We start from the raw sequence: 22,237 nt of genomic DNA on the forward strand, positions 1-22,237 counted from the left end.
TGGCGCTCTGTAAAGGGTCTCCAAGGTACAGATCCCTAGCCGCCAGTATAGCTCGGTTTCAGCTACAGAAAGGAACCGACTTCTGAAATCGGGGAGGAAGCGGTGATGGCGTGTTCGAGCTACTGTTCCTCTCCACCCTCTTTACTCTCCAAGCAAATCTTTCCTCCCTTTTGAGGGAGTCAGAAAGATACCCATTTGAAGGCCACACAGGGAATCTTCGAGAAAAGGGAACGTACCAAACGGTCACATCTCGCACAGTCCCCAAACTGCTGGGAAAGAGACCTTTATGGTGGTGGGGGGAGGAGTCGTGGGCGCAGACGGCGGCGCCAGTTGCACTTGACCCCGAGCTTGGGGTTCGCGGGACGCAGGCCGTGACCTGCGGAGCTGGTGGAATCCGGGGCGGGCCCCCAACCGCGCAGCGCAGCAGCGGTGCGCAGGGGCCGGGAGCCGGCTCGGCAAGTGTGGGCAAGGGTGCGGACGCCGGCTGCCCCCAAAGCCCGGCTCCGGCGGTAGCGCGTGGCTGGCGTTCAGCCCCGCGAAGGGTTTTGGGGAGCTGGAAAAGCACAGGCCAGGTCGCGGGGAGTTCGCCCTGGGACACTCGCCGGGGGGAGGGTGCAAGAGGGGTGGGGACCAGGGACCTCTCGGCCTGCGTCTGGGCTCCTCCCGGGCGCACTCTGGGAGGCGGCGGGACTTCTTACGCCTGGCGTTTCCCTCCCGCACAACTCCGCACTGGAGAAGTTCGAAGGAAGCGGGTGCGCTGCTTTTCCGCACGCTGTGGGAACGGAAGGGAGACCCTGGGGCCGCCGGCCGCGTGGCTGCCGAACGGGAAGGGCGGAAGCGAATCCCAGGACCTCTCCGTCAGGCCACACGGAAGGGGCGATCTCTCCCTCCGTTGGGCGAGACCGTGCAGCTGGGATTCCAGGATCGCTTCCGCACCTCGCGTTCGCCACCCGGGTCGTTCCCAACTCGGTTCAGCCTGGCGCACGCCCGGGCAGCCGCGGCCACCGTCTATAGTCACTGGTACAGCCACTAAAGTCAGAGCTACGTCTCCTCCAGGTGGAGTGTGGACCCGAGCGGGTCTTCCTCCTTCGCCCGTCGGCTCCCCCTGGTGGTCCTGGACGTTGGGATGCGCGGTCACCGGAGACCGGGAGAAAAAACGGCTCCCCGCACTTCGAGTGGTGCTCACCTGGCGGATCACCTGCCGGGCCGGGCCAGGCCCATCGCCCGGCGCCCCTCTAGGCCCCGCCGCGCTCCACCACCGGAGGGCAGGGGGCGTGCCCGGGACAAGCCCCCAACCCCTGATGACTGAGGCCGCCTTCCTGAGGCCCCCTGTCCGCTTTCTCCTGTAGGTTGAACGGTCCCCGCGCCGGGGGCCGCAAGGACACGGGCTCCGCGGGAGCTCCCGCGTGACCGGGCGAGACCCACCGGGGTCGGAGCCGAGCGCACTGAGGGGCGCAGAGGACTGGCTGGCCGGGGGTCCCGACCCGGCGGGGGGCACGGCGGGGGAACGGCGGGCACGCCGCCGGCGGGGTCAGGGGCGAAGGGGCAGGCGGAGGGCAGCGCGCGGGGAGCCGGCGCGGAGGCTCGGGTTACCGCGGCCCGGCCCTCCCTCCCGCAGCTCGGGCGCGGGGGCCCGGGCAGGGCTCGGGCTGTCCCCCGCTGTTTGCATTTCTCTGGCAGGCGGCGGGGCCGGGGTTGAAAGGAATCGCCTTCGTTTGGAACGCTGTTTATTTTTCTTAACTAGTCAGCGCCGACAGACGACCCCGCGGGCACGGCGGCCGGACCTGGCCGGACCTGCGCGGGGCAAGGGTCAGCGAGGCGACTCCCCCTGCCCCCGGGAATGCGCCCGGATCCCCGCCGCGGCTGGGCGGGGAGGGTCGGGCCGAGCCGGAGTAGCCGCTTTCTTGCACTTCGGACGACAGACCTTCTCCTGCCGCGGTTACCTTAGCTTTGACCTTGCGGGACGCAGGGCAGTGCAGGCGTTAAATATTCAGGCTTTGGGCATCCAGCCTGCGTGATTCCAGTTCACTCGCCTTTGAGGTTCCTGTTCCGTGACCGGGGAACGCGACGCTCCGTGCCTCGGTTTCCCCAAAGTGCTCACGTAGTACTCTGTGGGTTGCTGTAGGTAGCAAATGAGATAATGCGACTTAGCGCAGGCCTGGATCTCGCCTAGAGCGCGGGAGACGCTAACCTTTTTCACGGGGGTGGGGGCCGTGCCCACACGAGGGTGGGAACGGGAGTGCAGGGTCGCGGGGGAAGGGGCTGAGCTGAAGGCCCTGGGCTCCCAGGCTCCCGGGAGAGGGGCGGACCTGGGGAGAGAGCGGCGAGCGTTTTGACATGAAATGTATAAAATGCAAATGATATTCCAAGCAAGATGCTAATGAGGATCTCTCCTTTGAGCGGCCGCCGGGTCCAAGCAGCGCCCGCCACGCAGTCGGAGCCGGCGGGAGCTCGGACCGGCCGGGCCCAGGTCCCCGGGGGTGCGCGCGGCTGCGTGCATGTGCGCGGGTGTGTGTGTGTGAGTTGGCGCGGGCCTCCTCCGGCATGTGCGTCGCCGGCTCCGGCTGTGCTCGCACCGACATGAAAATGAGGTCAAGGAAGGTCGTTCCACTCTGCAGCATAAATCAAGAAGGGAAGGAGAATGGATGTGAGCGACAGTCCCCGGAGGCCGCCCCGGGAGAGGAGGAGCGGGGAAGAGCGAGGGGGGAAAAGTTCTGCGCTCTGAGCAGGCGGGCAGGCGGGCAGGCGGGCGGGCGGGCGGGCGGGCCTGGCGCCCTTCCGGAGCGCGCTCCTCGCCCCGGCGACCCACACCTGGACCGGCCGCGCGCCCTTCCGCCCCACCTCTCCCCTCACCCGACGCCCTTCCCCTCTCTGGAGGTGTCCTTAAATTTAACATGTCTCTATTTAGCAAGCAGCGAGGTTCCCGCACCACTAAATCTGTGCCTGTCCCTTGCGCCCCACAGCCTTGGGGTGAAACCTTCCCGGCGTGGGGCTGCGCTCAGTTCTCCAAGGGCTCCATGACGCCGGCCCTCGCGTCTGAGTGCCCCACGCGGTCCGGCCTTGGCCTTCGCACGGCGTGTCTGTCACCCCGGAGGCTCCGCAAGCCACCCCGGGGCTGCGGGGCAGCTCGCAGCGCCCCAGGCCTGGGCCCTGTCCTGCGGTACTAGCTGGGAGTCTACGGACGCTCAGGATTGCCCGCAGCCAGTTCTGGAAGAGCAGGCCACCTCAGGACCTGCAAGCTAAGGGGTCTCTGGGGAGACTCCTCCGGGCGCCCTGGGCTCTCTTGCCCAGCAGCCTAGCCATCCCGTGGGATCAGGAAGCCCTCCACGCCCACGTCTGGGCGCTGGGCCTACGCCAGACACGTTCCCCACTATATTCCCAAATCAAGAGTGGTGAGGAGGTGGGCGTCTGAGGGGCAGTCAAGAAGTGGGTCCCCAGGACACGCAGCGCCTCAGGTCTGCAAAGCGCAGACAGAGCGCCGGGCTTCCCAAGCCGACTGAACCTTAGCGGACTCCCACAGCCGGTCACACCTACCTTCGAGGTCACCTAAGGCGCTCCTATCCAGAGACAAGCGGGCCATGAGGTGCACACAGCGACACAGAGGGGCTACACGAGGCTGGTGGCCCCTGATGCTGGGAAGGAGATGTACCAGGTCCGGGAGGCCCTCCGGAGAGCAGGTAGAGACGCAGGTGGAATAAGGGACTGAGCCCAAGCCACTGCACAAGTACAGGGGCGCGGGCGGGATTGCATCTGCACACGTGCTAGGAGCGGTTCTGGACCCGCAGGGAGAGGGGCTGGAGGGGAAACAGATCCGCGAGCAGGCTGGGCAGGGTCAGGCACGGGCTCTCCACACACTGGTGGTGGTGGTGTGTGTGCCTGTGTGGGAGGCTTGGCTTATGTAGGACTTTTCCCCCTAGTGATCGAGACTAGCGAATTCAGCCAAGCCTGTGCCTGGTTTCTGCTTTTGAGTTTCTTAACCCAGATCTGCAAATGCGCCCAGGTGCGGTGCGTTAGAGACGACCCTCCTCCTCATCACCCCGGGGCACACTAGCCCTCGAGGGGCCCCGGGGACAACGCGGAGCCTCCTTATCCCTTTCCCCCGCATCTCCTGAGCCGACCTCCCCGCTCCAACCTGTTGCTTTGGCCCGGCCTACCCTGGGCCTCGCCCGAGCTGCAACGCCAGAGCGCGAGGGCAGTTCCTGGCCGCTGGAAGGGCAGCGCGGACTCCGCAGCCCTCGGCTTTGCGCGCCGGAGGGGGGCGGGGGGGGGGCGCAGAGCCCGCACCGTAGTGCCACACCGTCCTCTGGTGGCCGCGGGAGGTACTGCGGCCGGAGGCGGGACCGCGTGCAGAGCTGCGCCACGGCCGGCAGGGGGCGCAGAGACCGCCCCGTTGGCAGGTGGCAGCAGATGGCAGGTGCTGGGCAAGGCGCTCCACTGACTGTATTTTACCATCAGCCAGCGCTGTCGTTTCCCACTCTACACAGATAAGGAAGGCGGGGAGACATGAAGGACTTTGTCTAGGAACATCCAGGCACGAAGCAGCAGGCTTGTAGTTTACACATGTAGGTTGTGAGAAGGCATAATTCCCAAAGCAACTCCCAGGCAGTATTCCAGGGTTCTTCCCTCTCCCTCTCAGCCTGTCCCAGAAGGGTGCATGGCCCGTGGGAGGAGACAAGCTCGGAACAGCCAGGCAACCATGTCCTGCAAACAGCCTGGTCCAAGGTGTCTGAGGCCTCCCGCACTTTTTATCCCGCAAGGTAACAAGGAAGGTGATGAGGGTGATTTGGGTGGGAGTTGCTTCAGCCTCAGGTGGTCGAGCACACTGAGCACCTCTCTTACCTCTGCCTCGTCTCCAGTGCGAAGGCCAGGCTCCTTCTCTACCAGGCGTTGAGAAGACGGGAGCCGCGTGTGCACCTGCTGCATGAGGGGTGTGCACCTGCTACATGCAGGCTGGGCAAGAGAGGCCTGCTAGGCCTCTCGTCGTGCTGAAGACCATTCTCCGTCCTCTGCTGCCCCCTCGCGGGCTGCGGCGTCGCTGCGGCTGCTACACTCCTTGCGAGGCAGGGCCACTTCAGCCCCTGGACGGTCCCAGGGCTGTGTCTGCGGACACCGGGGTCATTTCGCCAGCGTTTGTGAGGATCTGCCACTGCTCAGTACTGGAAGCCACACGTGGATCTCCACGCTTTAGGGCAATGGGCTCATACAAAAGAAAGGAAATTTATTCATTTGAGAGGAAGAGTGACAGAGAGAATGTTCCATCAGCTGGTTCACTCCCTCCCCAACAGCCAGGGTTGGGTCAGTCTGAAGCCAAGGAGCTTCTTCTGGGTCTCCCATGTGGCTGCAAGGGTTCAGCACCTGGACCACCCTCCACTGCCTCCCCAGGTGCCTTTTCAGGGAGCTGCACCGGAAGGAGAGCAGCCAGGACTTGAACTGGTGCCCCTACAGAATGCCAGTACTGCAGTGCCAGCCTTTGGCTTAAAGTCCAAGTCTATCATACAGAATGCTGCAACAAGCAGATCTTCACATGTCCCTCTCTGTGCACACCGATTTCAGCTCCAGCATAGACACTAGGAACGGAATTGCGTGCCTAAAGTGAATGCACAGAGAATATTTTGATAATTCTGAACAATCTGATTTCCTAACAGACAGCACACTCATTTACATTCCTGCCAGTAGCTTCTGCGGCTGGCTTTGCTCATTCCCCCTCCCGATGAGAAGGGCTCTGCCATTGCTGTTTTAATTTGCATTTTCCCATTTGCTGACAAAGTTGATCTTGTCTTCCCTGCATTAATTTTCCCTGGCGTTTCTCCCAACTGCAGCTTCTGATCCCCTTTGTCTTCTGGTGAGTTAGTGCTCTTACGAGTGATTTCATGCATCCATTTTACATGTGTGTCTTCATATAATACACGCATGGTTTCTCATGATCTTACTATTTTTTAAAAACGATATTTATTTATTTGAAGGGCTGAGTTACAGAGAGAAAGGAAAGATGAAGAGAAGGTGTTTCATCCGTTGGTTCACTCCCCAAATAGCTGCAATGACCAGAGCTGAGTGAGCTGAGGTCAGAAGTCAGCAGCCTCTTCAGGGTCTCCTATGCGGGCGCAGAGACCCAAGCACTTGGGCCACCGCTGCTTTACCAGGTCATAAGCAAGAGTGCTGGATCAGAAGTGGAGCAGCCAGGACATGAACTGGCACCCACATAGGATACTGGCACCACAGGCCACCTTACCCTCTATGCCACAATGCTGGCTTCATCCCATCACATTTTAACATTGTTTACAGTATGTTTTATTATGTGAAAAATCTGCCAGTTTTCCTTCCTGGCTGTGTGTGGAGGAAATGTAGGTATCAGGAGCAGGTATAGGGGGAGTCTTCCGGGGACAGCAGCTCCAGCCATTCCTGCAGCGGCTGGGCAGGCGCTCACCTGGGGACACCTGGGTGGCTCAGCCTTGATCTGACACCGCCAACCGCAGGGCACACCTGGGGACACCAGGGGGTGCGCGAGGTCCCAGCTGGCTGGCAATGTTGTCCCAAGGTCAGGTATAGGGAGGACATGGCCATGCTGTGTGTCTGGTGACCGGCAGGTCACAGGGACTTGCTGGGACCTCCGCCTTGACTCATATTCCTGGGGTGGGAGGGGGCCCCACAGAGAGCCTGTCGCCTTTCATGGTTTAGGAAATCAAGAACCCAAGCATTAGGTGAGGAATCCTGTAGGGCCAGGGGAGGTCCCTAGAAGAGTGAACCCCCAACAGGGCCCCTGCTGCAGAGCTCCACTCTCCCCCCAACACACAGTCAGTGCAGCCGTGGCTGAGGCTAGCTGACCAATGCCAAGTTCAAGTGGGCACCAAGTTGGGACCTGGGAGGGGAACTTTTTTTTTTTTTAAGATTTATTTTATTTTTATTTGAAAGGCAGGGTTAAGACAGACAAGGAGATAGAGTGAAAGAGAGAGAAGAGAGAGATAGATCTTCCGTTTGCTGGTTCCTCCCCAAATGGGTGCAATGGCCAGAGTTAAGCCAATCTGAAGCCAGGAGCTTCCTTGCTAGATCTACCACATGGGTGCAGGGTCCCAAGGCTTTGGACCATCCTCTTCTGCTTTCCCAGGCAATAAGCAGAGTGCTGGATCAAAAGTAGAACAGCCAGAACTCATTTGGAACACCAGCACTTCAGACAGAGGCTTAGCCTGATGTGCCATGGCACTGGCCCCAGGGGCTGGGCTTACTAAGAGGCATCATTGGCTGCCAGCAGATGACACAGGAGCCAATGGACGCAGTGGCCATTGGGACCATCTGGCGGTGAAACCGTCCTGCAGGTGCTGCTGGCAATGGAATGTGTTTCTCTGGCGGCCAGGGTGTTGCTTTTCTGTACTGTGTCCAGGAGCAGGACACTTGTTCAAATCCTCCGAGGAGCAGGCTATACGGCGGCAGGCCCTGTCGTCTGAGCTCACAGTCCAGGTGCTCCTTCCCACTTGTGTATTTTTAACTCGCTGTATTTTTTATGCAGAAATGTTCTACAATGCATTACATCACAGGTAGCTTGATGCTTCAGCCTTAAATAATTCATCACACATCTCTAAAAAAAGAGTTTCTTGCTCTTTAGCAAATGAATATGATCACAACTAAATCCATGACAGGCCACTTTTAATAGCCCCTGCTGCCCAGTGCACACGCAAAACTCATCGATAAGCTCAGCACGTTAACCAGGAAAGCCAACTCTGGTCTGCTCCCCTCCTCCCTCACACACATTCGTACTGTTCCATCCCCAGAGTCACTGCCCTGGGTCTACAGTGGAGCCGGGCACCCGGAAGAGCCCCAGGAGAGAGGCAAGAAGTGGAAAAAGAGGTGGGATACCAGGGGTCCTGAGCGGAAGGCCCTGAGCTGTCCCTGGACCCCAGGATGGTGATAGAAGCTTTGGTGGGGCAGGGGGAGCTCCTCATCTCTCTTTCCTTCACCAAGTTCGGCTCTGCTCAGGGCCCTCCAGGCAACTCTCGCTCCCTTCGGTTCCTTTTTCTGCTGCCCTCTAGTGTCCTGCCTTTTAATCTCTCTCCAGTCACCTCATTACCCATCTTGCTGTCTTGTCCACCTGGCCTCAACCTGTGCTGCTGGAATCTTCCAGAGACTCCCCTCCTCTCCCCCACCCCTGGCTCATGACCCACGGTTCACAGCTGTGGTCTCAGCTGGCTCCTTGAGTGTGACCGTGTTCTGTGCTGCTCTGTCTTCGGTAACGCCCCTTTGTTTTCCAGAGAGACACCCAGGTTTAGAAAGGGGTGGAGCCTACCCCAGCTCCTGTGGGGCTCAGCTGAGAAGACGAAATTAGGTCTTGCTCCCACCTTCTCTGTCTGGCTCCTCTGCTCATGCGCCTTGTATACGGAACCCGAGCCTGTGGACAGCAGCAGCCACGGGGACTCCCAGAAGGTCGCGGAGGAGAGGATACCAAAGACAGCTAAGGGTCAGACAGGGTGATGATGGAGAAAAAGGGGGCAAGCCAGAGAAGGTGGGACCAGGGATCTGATGTGGGGATGTGGGATTGAGTGAGCTTGAAGGGAACAACTTGAAGAAAGTTGCTACATAGCTAATGCTGTGTGTTCACCAGCACTGTGTAGTGGCAGTGTGTCACTCCTTACAGGTGCCCAGCTGGAGACCCAGAGGAGGTCAGTGGCCTGCTGGGAGGGGCAGGGCTTTACCGTGTCCAGGCTCCTGTGTCGCACTGCACGTTGCCGCTGTAAGCAGCAGAGTGGGCCAGCAGGTGCTCGGGGACAGCCCCTTCCTAAGGAGGAAGGCTGCAGGCTGCTGCTGGTCAGCACAGAGGCATTGTGACGATGTATGCATTTTGCACCTGGTGTGGTCAGCTTGTTCGATCTGACTCGTTCCTTGGTCTCCTGAGCTAACCATGGAGACATGACACTGGGTATGGGTGTTGAGGTGCCCAGGGGCACCCAGTGAAGACCTTGTTGCTTCTGAGCATCCTGCTGTCTGGGAAAACCACCCCAGACCGAGTTGGCAGAGCAGCCTAGCTGGCAAAGGAGAGTTACATCATGGCCATGATGAAGGGTGTAGTTGTCCCATCTCAGATGAAGATAGAGCAGTTGATGAGTCAGAAAACCAAATGATGAGACAGCAGCTTGGAATAGCAAGTAAATCCACTGCTTGCAGCACTAAAGCCAGGAACCTGGAACCTCACCTTGGTCTCCCACATGGGTGGCAGAAGCCCAAGTATTTGGGCCACCATTCACTACCATCCCAGCAGCCTTAGCAGGAATCTGGATTGGAAGTGGAGCAGCCAGGACTCAAACTGGCACTCTGACATGGGATGCTGGCATTGCAAGGAGTAACTTAACCTGCCATGCTACAACTCCAGTCTCTGATCTACGCATCTGATAAAAGAGTGACAGCCACCAAACACTGCCCACATGGAGAGTAGGCAGGAAGTAGGAAGTAGGACATGTCTACTGGCAGGAAGCCACCTGAGTGAACCGGGAAGCCATGAGCCTCTGCTGGGGCCAGAGGAGGATAACTCAGTGAGCAGCCAAGGACCCGACAGAAGTTATTTCCCATGGAAACTGGGCTGTGTCTGTCATGAGGAATTGCCAACGCTTGCCCAGAGGAATTTAGATTTTCTAATGTCAGTAGCCTGACATTTTCCTGTTTTGGCTAAAAATGCTTAAGGTGGTTATCTTGTGGTTGTTGTTTCTCTCTCTCTTTCTCTCTCTCTCTCTCTCTCTGTATGTCTAGCTCACAGGTCTTCACATTGACACTGAACTTGAGGATGGACACAGAAGGAGCTGCACCTGACTGAAGTGACAGCTCCTGGACCTCAGGAGGATGCTATCCCGGGATGGGACTTCCGGGGGCCTTTGGAAGGGGCCTTTTGTGCAAGGGTGAGGAGTGTGAAGAACTGGTGGCCAGAGGGGCCCTGGGGTGGTTTAAGGTTTTTGGTGTGCTGTTCTCTGAGAGCCAGAGCCTGGTGGCCTTGCCTGGGAGTGTGGGCTGGCCCTAGTGCCCAGCCACTGAGGCATGGCATGTGCTGAAGCAATGTGTGGAGCGCATGAGAGCAGGCTACAAAAGGCGCTAGGGCTTCCTGCTCACCCGTCCTGGGTCGCTCTGGGGGAACTTAGCTCCCAGGCCATGAAGAAAGGTTACACAGCTGAAAACCAGGGTGCAGCCCAGCCATGCATGGAACTGAACCTGGTGCTAGTACCACACAGCACATCAGGTTATGCTCTGAGGTACTTCATGGTTCCTTGCGGGCTATAACCCAAACACGTCTGAAAAACCGTATTTTTCATTCTTTGTTATTTTTATACTCACTTCCATTTGCCGATGTTGTTTTATTTTGGACTGATATATAATTACACATATTCTGGGTTTCAGTGTGATAATGTGATGTTTCCATATATGTGTGCAATGTGCCGGGATCCCTTGGAGTAATTGGCTGTCTAACTCCTCTAACATTTTGTTTCTTTGCCCTGAGAACACGAAACACCCTTTCAGTGATTTGGAAACATGGGACACATTGTTGCCAGCTTTAGGCACCCAATTGAGTGATAAAACAAGGGGAGGCTGACTATTACAGAAATGCAACATTGTATCTGTCCCCTCACCCTCTCACCTGTTGGTAACCACCAGTCCTCTCTAGATGCCACACAGGAGGGAGACCATACCATATTTTTTCTTCTACACCTGATTGATTTGCTCGAACAACATGTCACCAACAGTCACCAATGTAGCAGCAAATGGCAGAACCTCAATCTCTGTGTCACTGCGTGTTATTTTGTCACATGCATGTACCATTCTTTTTGGTCTGTCTACTTGCCCACCCTTAACCTCATATCTTGGCAGTTGGGAATGGTGCTGCAGGAGACCTGAAAGGTTTTATCTGAGAGATCTACTGTTAACCAATGGGGATTCCTCTAAATATAACTCTATACTTATTTCTTGCTAACTTTTTTTTTAATTGGAAAGGCATATATACAGAGAGAAGGAGATACAGAAAGATCTTCCATCTGCTGGTTCATTCCCCAGGTGGCCACAACAAATGGAGCTGAGCCGATCCGAAGCCAGGAGTCAGGAGCTTCCTCTAAGTCTCCCATGCGGGTGCAGAGTTCTCTACTGCTTTTCCAGGCTACAAGCAGGGAGCCGGATGGGAAGCGGAGCAGCCAGGGGAGAAGAATCGGTGCCTATATGGGATCATGGCAGATGCAAGGTGAGGATTTGGCCAATAGGCTATCACACCAGTCCTGCTTATTGCTGTTTTTAAGGAGTTCTTTGTCTTATTTTTATTTTTAACAGTTTTGCTATAACAGTCTCAGAGAGGATTGGTTGTTGTTGTTCATGACAGGTCATTTAGAACCTGGATAACTACATCTTCCCCAAGATTTGGGAAAATTTCAGCATCTATTTCACATATATATATATTACATTGCGTTATGTGACACAGTTTCATAGGCTCTGGGATTCCCCCACCCCCTCCCCATACTCTCCCCCCATGGTGGATTCTTCCACCTTGTTGCTGTATTACATTTCAAATTCAGTCAAGATTCTTTCATTGTAAGCCTATACCAACCATAGAGTCCAGCATCTTATTGTCCAGGTAAGTTCAACAGTTTCTTGGGGAGACCATCTCTGGTCTGAAGGAAGAGCTGGCAGAATATCATCCTGATCAATTAAAAGCTACAACATAACATCAACGACAATTTACAACATTATGGAATTAATTGACATGGTATTGAGTAACCAATATGTTAAAAAAATGCAAGTTCTGAACCACATCCTGTGACTACTTCATTGACATTTCAATTTTAGTTTATATACTACCAGCTGCTATACACCTTAAAATGGCTATAGGGTACTATTCAGCTGTCTCGTGTCTATTTTCATTTTAGTATTTAGCATTTTATAGTGTTGAAGCATAATTTTGCTGAACTTGGCAGCAAACTGGCTTATAACTCTAACAAGGCATATGTTAACAGCTGAGGTGCAGAACAGTTTTAGGAGGGGGGTGCAGAGAAATCTTCAATACCTTAGTGAGGAGTAACTAATCTTTGTGTCCTACCTAGTAAGGTATGTGTGAGTCCACGCTGTTTCCTGTCTGGTTCTAAGCTTTCCTTGTTGTTCTCTGTCTATCTATTCTAACTTGTGTGTGTGTGTGTGTGTGTGTGTGTGTGTTGGGGGGGGGGGCTCTGGAGCGATCCTGATGGTCATTGCAAGAGAGGGTGGGGATCCAAAGTTGGAACCAAGTAAGGACCAGAGAAAGCTCCTCTCCCTAGTCCTGAAGGAAGTTTACTGTTCTGTTTCTGTGGACTGCTCAGGGTTCCTGGGTGTTTGGATCCTGCGAGGAAGAGGAAGGATTTGGGCTTCTTCCATCCCATGTGGTAGATCCAAATGGGAGTGGATGACCTCAGAGTTCTCGGTCTCCGAAGGCACTCTAATTCCCCGTGGTCTCTTTGGCAGTTGGGATGTTGGGCAGTTGGTGCCTGTACTGATAGTCCTTGGTGAGGATCCGGGAGTCTCCAGGGTTGGGATACAAGCCTCCTCCTATCCACCTTCAGCATCTATTTCTTAGGATAGGTTTTTTGTATCTTTTCTTTTTCCTTTTTTAAATGATTTATTTATTTTTATCACAAAGTCAGATATACAGAGAGGAGAGACAGAGAGGAAGATCGTCTTCCGTCTGATGATTTACTCCCCAAGTGACTGCAATGGCAGGTGCTGCGCTGATCCGAAGCCAGGAGCCAGGAGCCTCTTCTGGGCCTCCCACACAGGTGCAGGGTCCCAGGGCTTTGGGCCGTCCTCGACTGCTTTCCTAGGTCACAAGCAGGGAGCTGGATGGGAAGTAGAGATGCCGGGATTAGAACCGGCGCCCATATGGGATCCTGGTGTGTTTAAGGTGAGGACTTTAGCTGCTAGGCCATGCCACCAGGCCCGTTTTTTAAATGCCTTTTCCTTGCTCTTCTCTGGAATACTCAAACAACAAATGTTTACTTACTTAATGGCATCCTACGTCTCAAAGGTTTTCTTTAATCTTAATTTTCTTTTGTATCTCTTTTAATTATTTATTCATTTACTTCAAAGTCAGGGTTACAGAGAGAGGGAGAGACAGAGATCTTCCATTCTCTGCTTCACTCCCCAAATGACCACAACAGCTGGAGCTGAGCTGGTCTGAAGCCAGGAGCTTCTTCCAGGTCTCCCACGTGGGTGCAGGGGCCCAAGGACTTTGGCCATCCTTCGTTACTTTCCCGATGCATTAGCAGGGAGTTGGAGCACTAGCCCCCAAGTTTCTTCCTTTTTTAAACAAAGGAAGTCTCCATGGGTCCCTAATTTGAATGTTCTGGGATTAAACAAGAAACCCTTTCAAACATTATTACAAGTATCTGTTACAAAGTTCCTCTGTGATGCTTTGTAATTCACTTCAAGTGTATCTCACCTGATTTGTAAATTTGCACTTGCATGTGTATACAAAAAAACAGCAGTCCAGAGATGTTCTAAGGGAAAAGAATGCCCATCATTTTTTGGCGGACTGGAATGTCATATAACCTCAGAGCCAGCCACACAGGGGAGAACGGTAGGTCATACCACTGAACACTCAAGCTGGGACATTAGAAAAAGATGTGGAGAAATAAGATGTAAGAGCGAATCACAGTTGCAAATGCTTCATTCTTCTTTGGAAGATGAAGGGTTATTAGACTTCATATAAAAACAAGTCTTTTAAGCAATAAGAGAAAATGAATATTTTAATAGGAAAAGAGGATAAGGCTAGAACAGATAACTTTCTACAGAATATAAATGAGCGATGTTAATAAAATGTATTCAAGATGGATATTATTAAAATAAATGTGAAAGCACTTTTCTCATCAGATTGATAAAAGTTAGAATAAATGATGATAACCAGGGTAGGGGAGGCTTCAGGGGAAAGGCAATTACGGATCTGTTGGGGGAAAATAATAATACTGCCATTCTGAAAGACAGAGGATCAAATCCATTACAAGAAGGAAATCATCTTTGATTCCACATTTCCAAATTCAGGAGTTGAAAATGTCTGTTGCAATGCTGGGCTAAGTGTTAACGTCGCATCAAAAATCACGCATGTTCTGTGGCCACTCTTTGTGTTACTACCTCCCAATTTTTGTTCTGTACATTGAAAATTATCCTCAAACAAAATGATCAAAAATGCATATCCACAGAAAAAAGTGCCTGCTATAAATCCAGATGAATAAAAACACGGCAATTCTAGACCTCAATACTCCATGCTGTAATTCCCTTTTTGATGGAGTCAATTTGTAGCATTCTTTAAAAATTTCAAAATTTATTTGAAAGGCAGGGAGAGACAGAGATAGACACAGAGAGATCCTCCACTCGCTGGTTCATTCCTCAGATGCCCACCGTGCCTGGGCTGTAGTAGGCTGAAGCCAGGAGCCAGGGCTTCAATCTGCATTTCCCATGTGGGTGGCAGCGACACAAATACTTGCGCTATCACCTGCTGCCACCTAGGGGGCGCATTAACTGGAGGCTGGATTGAAGCAGAGGAGCTGAGGCTGCTGTTGCGGCATAGCAAGTGAAGTTGCTGCTGTGATCCTGGCCTCCCAAATGGATACCAATTCATGTCCTGGTTGTTCCCTTCCTTCCAGCTCCCTGCCAATGTGCCTGGGAAAAGCAGCGGGAAATGGTCCAACTGTTTGGGTTTCTTTTTACCTATGTGGGAGGCTTGGGTGAAGCTCCTGACTCCTAGTTCCAGCCCGGCCCCAGTCCTGGCCATGTTGGCCATTTGGGTAGAGATAAGTAATTGTTAAAATAAATAAATAAGAGCCCAGGACAGTAGCCTAGTGGCTAAAGTCCTCACCTTGCACTTGCTGGGATCTCATATGGGCGCTGGTTTGCGTTCTGGCAGCCCCACTTCCCATCCAGCTCCCTGCTTGTGAACTGGGAAAGCGGTTGAGGACAGCCCAAAGCCTTCAGACCCTGCACCCATGTGGGAAACCCAGAAGAAGCTCCTGGCTCCTGGCTTTGGGTCAGCGCAGGTCCAGCTGTTGTGGCCGCTTGATGAGTGAACCATTGGACAGAAGATCTTCCTCTCTATTTCTCCTCCTCTGTGTATATCTGACTTTCCAATAAAAATAAATAAATCTTTAAAAAATCAAAAATTAAAAAACACAAGTCGGGATTCTAATTCTTTTTATTGTTATTATTATTTTGGATGTTTACATAGTTGATCAGGCGGGGAAGGATCTAGGGTTAGGGAGAAGTGGGTGTGATCATTATCTCCAAACTTTCTATTTCTTCTTCCCATTCCTGGGGGGAGGGGAGATATAAGGGGATAGGCCATACCCAGTCTCCCAACCATCCCAGTACCCGAGGATGGGAAAAGGCCACTCGATATCAACCCAGGGTCACAATGTGGTGCATGCCCCAAGACTTCTGCTCAGGTGGATGCAATAGTTCTGAAGTTCTGTCGATCTTACAAGTCTATAAATGAGGAATCCTTCCAATGTCCATTGGGTGCACAGATATTTGCTGTCATTGTTTGGCTGGGGTGATTGTCCATATGTTCTGTTACCATTCTCTGCTATGGTACCAGATGTCCTCTGCAGGCACTCCATCCTTTACACTGAGGAGGACCAGTTCTCACAGGTGGGCTCATGGACCTGGTTCAGCAGGACCACTCACCCCCGAGGCTCACAGCCCCAAGGATTCTAATTCTTGCATTGCAAGCATTCTAAGCATCATCTTAACCACTGTAACGAAAAGCCCACCCTTGAAGTATACTATTTTTTTTTTTTTTGGAAAAAAAGGTTTTATTTATTTATGTGTTTGAAAGGCAGAGTGACAAGAGAGAGAGAAAGAGAGGCAGAGCTGCTCCGTCTGTTGGTTCGCCGTGTCCTTGTCTGAGTTCCAGCCATCACCCATCAGATACTTTCTGGGGGCGATAAGGAGTGCTGCTGTTTTGCATTGTCCCACGCCATTCCCTCCCCCTGACTCTGTACCAGCAAGTTTAGTTCTCAGGCTTTATGTCTCCTGGCCAGGTAGGCACTATGCTTCTCACCCAGTCCTGTCATTCATTATATGTCCTTTGTGCCTCAACTTTTTATTTCCATGAAGCTATTAATTATCTTATTTTAAACAATTACTTAATATATATCATCACCTATTCCTTTCCAAATTTTACATCAAAAACACAATTTTCATCTCCCTGTGTTCACACCTGTCTGTTCTCAACTTGTTTTATTCTTAGCCCCACGTGGACAGATGTCTTCTGGCTCCCATCTGGACAAGTTGCTCTCTTGGCTGTCAGCTCGGCAGCCACTTGCTGTCCCTTCACCACCTCCTTGGACTTCCTCTGCCCCTTCCTTGTGGAAAGAGCTCCCTCCTGAACCCATGAAGAGAATTAGGACTTGATGAAACAGCAGGCCATTCTCCCCCTGGCCCACTTTTGGGCGTACGTCAGCAATATGTAACAAAGAAAACGCACTGTGATCAGATGCGGCTTATGCCAGGCAGCCAGTGTAGGATTGGCACTGGAAAACTCAATCAGCAGAAAAGAAAGGAAGAAAAACTATGATTATCTCATAAGATGCAAAAAGGCATCTTAAAAATGAGCACCTGTTAGCAAGCTAAGGATGCAAGGAAACGTCCTTCTCCTGAAAACGGGCATTTGCACAACACTTCCAGCCAACGACATAGTTCTCGTCAGAAACTCTTTTTCCTGTTTAGGAGAAAGCCCGGGACTCCTCTCTCTGTCTTCACTAAATGTGCACTGAGGCTCAACTGCTTGGAAAAAATAATAATAATTAAAGAAAAAAACAGGTGACAGACAGAAGGGAGAAGGAAAACTTTACTCATGGGCAACATGACTGTGTGTCATTAAATTCTCAGTGACCTACGCAGAGCTAAGAGAACCAATGCGAGAACTTAGCAATGTCTCGAGGAACAAGCTCAACATAAGAAAGCTAAATTAAGTTTCTACATAATTGTAGTGTACCACAGAAAAATGAAGTCAAGAGCAAGATTTCAAAAAGGTGTCCAAATCCACCGAATACCAGGAGATGAATCTAACAAGATATGTATGAGCCTTTTATAGACAAAACTGCAAAGCACTGATAAGAGATACAAAAGACCTAAACACGTGGAAGTCACCAACTGGCAGGCTCATTGTGGGTAAGACCCTCATTGTTGAATAACTCAGGATGCAAGCAGGTGCTAAAACTGACAAGAGGATGCTAAAACGGTAGGCAACAACGCGAAGGGCACCGAGTAGCCAAGCGGTTTGGACAAAAGTAGCCTTTCCAATAAAATAAATAAATCCATTTTTAAGAAAAAAAGGTAGCACGTTGGATGACTCACACCATCTGATTTCAAGTCTTGCTAGAAAGCTACAATACTCAAAACGGTGTGGCATTGGAGAAAGCAGTGAGAATTTTAAAAACGAAGCACAATAGTCCAGGAATAGACTCACCCACAGACGCACAACTATCTTTTTAACAAAGCCACTGAAGCAAACTCAGGGGACAAATGGACATGTCTTCATTAACCAGTGCTGGAACAAGGAGACACCCAGCCCAGACAGCCCCAAGCTCCTTCCTTAACAGCTGCGAATGCTGAGAGCAGCCTGATCGGGATTTGGGGAGCAAGGGCTGACCGGGGCCCGAACTCCACGCAGGGGTGAAGGCCCGGCCCAGACACTCAGCATCTCAAATCCCCACAGGGCCCTTCATGGAAGGGGGGTCACCATGGATGCCCGTGAGGAGATTCCAGCCCAGAGAAATGCTGGCTCCACTCTCCAAGGACCCACCGCCTGCGGTGAAGAGAGGGAGGACCTTGTCGTTACGCCGCAAAGAGCGAGGTGGAGGTGCAGAGGGCCGCAGGGAGTGGGGTAGAGAAAGAAGTTCCTCTGGGAACCAGCGAGAGAAGAGGGGCACCTGCGACAGGAACAGGGGGCGCAGGCGTGGTCATGGCACGCTCTGGTCAGCAGGGGGCAGGGCAGTCGTAGAGGCCTGCCCTTGGCTGAGCTGAGTTCTACCAGCCCAGGGCTGCGGAGGACATGGAGGACAGGTATGCAACACAAAGAGCGCTGGGATCTGGGTACACCGAGAACCCTGGGGGATCCCAGGCATTCCGGTTCCCGCAGTCTTCTTCCCGTGACAGCTGAAGTTAAGTTACACCAGCTATGTCCATACTTGTCTGTACCTGGAGACGAGCGGGGAGCTTCTCTGCTGCCCCGTGGGGTCCTTATGGATCTGATGCGGATGGTCTGGGTGTGGCCCGTGCTGTGACAGTTAAAAAAGCATTCCCCTGAGGCTGGCACTTTGGCTTACTGACTAAAGCCTCTGCTTGCAATGCAGGCATCCCTTGTGAACACAGGTTTCTCATATGGAGGCAGGGTCCGGTCCTGGCTGTTGCACGTCGGATCCAGCTCCCAGCTCATGTGCCCGGGAAAGCAGCAGAAATGGCCCAAGTCCTTGGGCCTCTGTCATCCGTTTGGGATACTGGGATGAAGTCCCTGGCTCCTGGTTTTGGACCTGCCAGGGGAGTGAACCAGCAGATGGAAGATCTCTGCCGTACCCCCCGCACAGTATTCTCCAGGTAGTTGTCCGATGCAGGGAATGTGGGAATTCCAGAGCTGGATGCTACAGGACCCAGGCTGCGCAAATTCTCCCCACCCTCTCCCCGCCAGGCCCGCTCTTTTTGGCCTTGCTTCTATGAATGTCAAGTTCCAGTTCCTTTCTTCCTGAACTCCCTTGCTTCCCATAACCTTTCAAAATGGAAAATGCAAGCTCCTCTCTCTCCCTGAACTTGAACTGTTTAAGCCTTCGCTCCTCTGACCTGCACAAACCTGCTGGCCAGGACCAATACCCCTTATGGGAGTGCAGCCCCAAACAGCACATTCATAGTTTTTTTTTAAGATCTATTTTTTATTTTTATTGGAAAGGCGGATATACAGAGAGGAGAGACAGAGAGGAAGATCTTCCATCTGATGATTCACTCCCCAAGCAGCCACAACGGCTAGAGCTGAGCCAATCCTAAGCCAGGAGCTTCTTCCGACTCTTCCACGCAGGTACAGGGTCCCAAGGCTTTGGGCTGTCCTCGACTGCTTTCCCAGGCCACAGACAGGGAGCTGGATGGGAAGCGGGGTCTCTAGAATTAGAACCGGCGCCTGTATGGAATCCCTGCGCATGCAAGGAGAGGCCCTTAACCACTATGCCATCGTGCTGGGCCCCATAGGGTTTTATTATTATTATTATTAATTACCTTGTATTATGTGACACAGTTTTATAGGTACTGGGATTCCCCCCACCCCTCCCTGTACCCTCCCACCATGGTGGATTCCTCCACCTTGTTGCATTACCACAGTTCAAGTTCAGTTGAGATTCTCCCATTGCAAGCATATACCAAGCATAGAGTCTAGCATCTTATTGTCCAGATAAGTTCAATGGCTTGTTGGGGAGACCATCTCTGGTCTGAAGGTAGAGCCAGCAGAGTATCATCCCGATCAATTAAAAGCCCCAACATAACATCAGCAACAATTTATAACGTTATGGAATTAATTGACATAGTATTGAGTAACCAATATGTTAAAAAAAAATGCAAGTTCTTATAGTCCCCAATAGCCTGAAAATGGGTAATTCACAATAGTCTGCAAGGTGAGGGGGAAATACCACACATTCCCTACCTATCTTGGCTGGACAGCTCATGTCTCCAGCAACTAAGGTAAGCACTCACTTAATTACTTGGAGCCATCTGTGAGATAACCAGACTTAGGGGGGCCTTGATTCATGAGAATTGGGACCCATCAGAGCTAAAAGCCACAAAGGCCATTTGGCCTGCAAGGTCACACAGTTTCTTAGTAGCAATGAGCCGTGAACAAATGGTTAGGATTTTGATACTGAGGTTCCTCAATATAATAGGTTGTGAAATGATGTGTTTTCCATAATTTGATTCATTTGGAAATTCAACATTCATCTATTAATTTTTTAAAAGATTCACCCCCCACCCCCACCCCATTGGACTTATAGCTAATGTGATTTTTTTTTAAGGCTTTCAGCACCTGATGCCAATGCCTGGTCTCTGCTTGATTAGAGGAGAGGGGTCGGGCCTGGAGGAGGGTCCCTGGGCTCCAGGGCTGCAGCTTCCCTGGGGCCTGCTGGGGAGGAGGCAGGGGAAGAGGATTTTTTTCCCCCCTTAGAGGTCACAGCTTCAGGATGACTTACTCTTTAGGTGGCTACACTTCTCTTCCCTCTCTGTGAAAGTTTTCATCAGGTGAGTAACTGGTGGATTAAGTGGTTCCCTGTGGGTATTTTACTTATGTATTGCTGGAAAGGCAGATTTACAGGGAGAAGGAGAGACTGGTTCACTCCCTAAATGGCCTCAATGGCCAAAGCTGAGCCAATCTGAAGCCAAGGGCCAGGAGCTTCCTCAGGGTCTCCCACATGGGTGCAGGGGCCCAAGGACATGAGCCATCTTTTGCTGAATGAGAAGGGGGAGAGCCAGGACGTAAACTGGTGCCCACATGGGGTGCTGGCACCAGAGGGTGGAGGCTAATCCTGTTGAGCCACAGTACCAGGCTTTTCCTCTGTTTTCTGACCTACTTGCGTTATTGTTGGTTCATTCTCCAGATGACTCCACTGTCCAGGGCTCAGTTGAGCTGAAACTAGGAGCCTGAGACTCCCATCTGGGTCGCCCACATGGTTGGGCAGAGGCCCAAGCACCTGGGCCATCCAATACAGGATGCAGTGTCACAGACTGCTTGACCGGCTATGCCACAATGGCAGTCCCCACTCACCCCACTTTTGTCATTATTTTTAAGGTTGGCTTCTGGGTCTGGAAACTGCAGCACTGGAACTTTGTATGATGGCAGGCAGTGGCCCGAGGCAGAGTATGTGCAACTTCTAGGAATGGGATGGGAATGGCATGAGGGAGTGTTGGGATGGGAAGAGCATTGAGTTCATCTCAGGGTATTGTTTGATATTCCCTCCTGTGCCTGGTGGTGGAGACCAAATGTTCAGGGCATTTGTGGGTGACATTAAGAGTCTCAGAGTGTGGGGAATGAGTCTGTCAAGGCCCATGGGGATGGAGGACTAGGGATGCACCACCCAAGGAGCACAGGCTCCTGAGGAGGCCATGGTTGTCTATGCAGGGTCACCCCCGAGGCTGGCATCTGACTAGCACCTGCTGTAATGACCGCAGATGCTCCCATGTGAAAGGTGGTACTTCGCATTCCACTCTGCTAGATCCTATTAGGAGAATCACAGCTGCTCTGGCTCTCTTTGGCATGGCACCTCCATGGGGACACGGGCTCACTCTAAAGCATGGTGGGGTTGTCTGTGTGTCCCAGTCAGGTCCATAGCCTAGCTGAGGATCCTCCTTCTGCTGGGGGGGGGGACCCCCTCTGAAACACATTACCCATGCAGCAACAATATAGGGTGGATAGTCTGGCAGCATGCTACAGGGGGCACCACAAAGTGGTGCAATTGATGGATGGTGCAATTGCCAGTGGTTGCCACACTGGGTAGGATGTTGAAAAGTATTGCCAGTTCAATGGAATCTTGAACAGGTTGTTGGAAACTCCATATATCCTGCTGACTATGCCAATTATTGGAATGCAAAATCCTTTTCTTTCCTTTTTTTTTTTTTGATGTGTTTATTTTTATTGGAAAGACAGATTTACAGAGAGAAGGAGAGACAGAGAAAGATCTTCCATCCACTGGTTTATTCCCCAAATGGCCAGAAAGGCTGGAGCTGAGCTGATCTGAAACCAAGATTCAGGAGCTTCTTCTGGGTCTCCCCCATGGGTGCAGGCACCCCTGCAGGGTCTTTGTGCCAACTTCTACTGCCTTTCCAGGCCTCAAGCAAGGAGCTGGATGGGAAGTGGAGCAGCTGGGACATGAGCCAGTGCCCAAATGGGGTGCTGGCACTTGAACATGAAGGATTGGCCAATTGAGCCATCACTCTGGCCCTGGAATTCAAGATCTTTAAGAAGGAGAACACACACTCTGCCTCATGTAGAGGCACAGATAGACTGAGTTTTTATTACTTCTAGGTCCCGGGGGCTATAACCTGCCTGGGGGCTATGCAGGGAAATCAAGGAAATCAGGGAGGAGGGAGACCTATAACATACCAGGATGGTCTCTGAAAAATTTTTCCCATGGGGGGCACCAATGCTTGCAACTCCAGCAATGAGGAGTTTCCTGGAGATCCTATGATAACCTAGCTGTAGTCCAGTGGACAGTGGAGGCAGCAGGACCCACCGCAT

The sequence above is a fragment of the Ochotona princeps genome, chromosome 1, assembly GCF_030435755.1.
Source record: "Ochotona princeps isolate mOchPri1 chromosome 1, mOchPri1.hap1, whole genome shotgun sequence".
Taxonomy (NCBI): Eukaryota; Metazoa; Chordata; class Mammalia; order Lagomorpha; family Ochotonidae; genus Ochotona; species Ochotona princeps.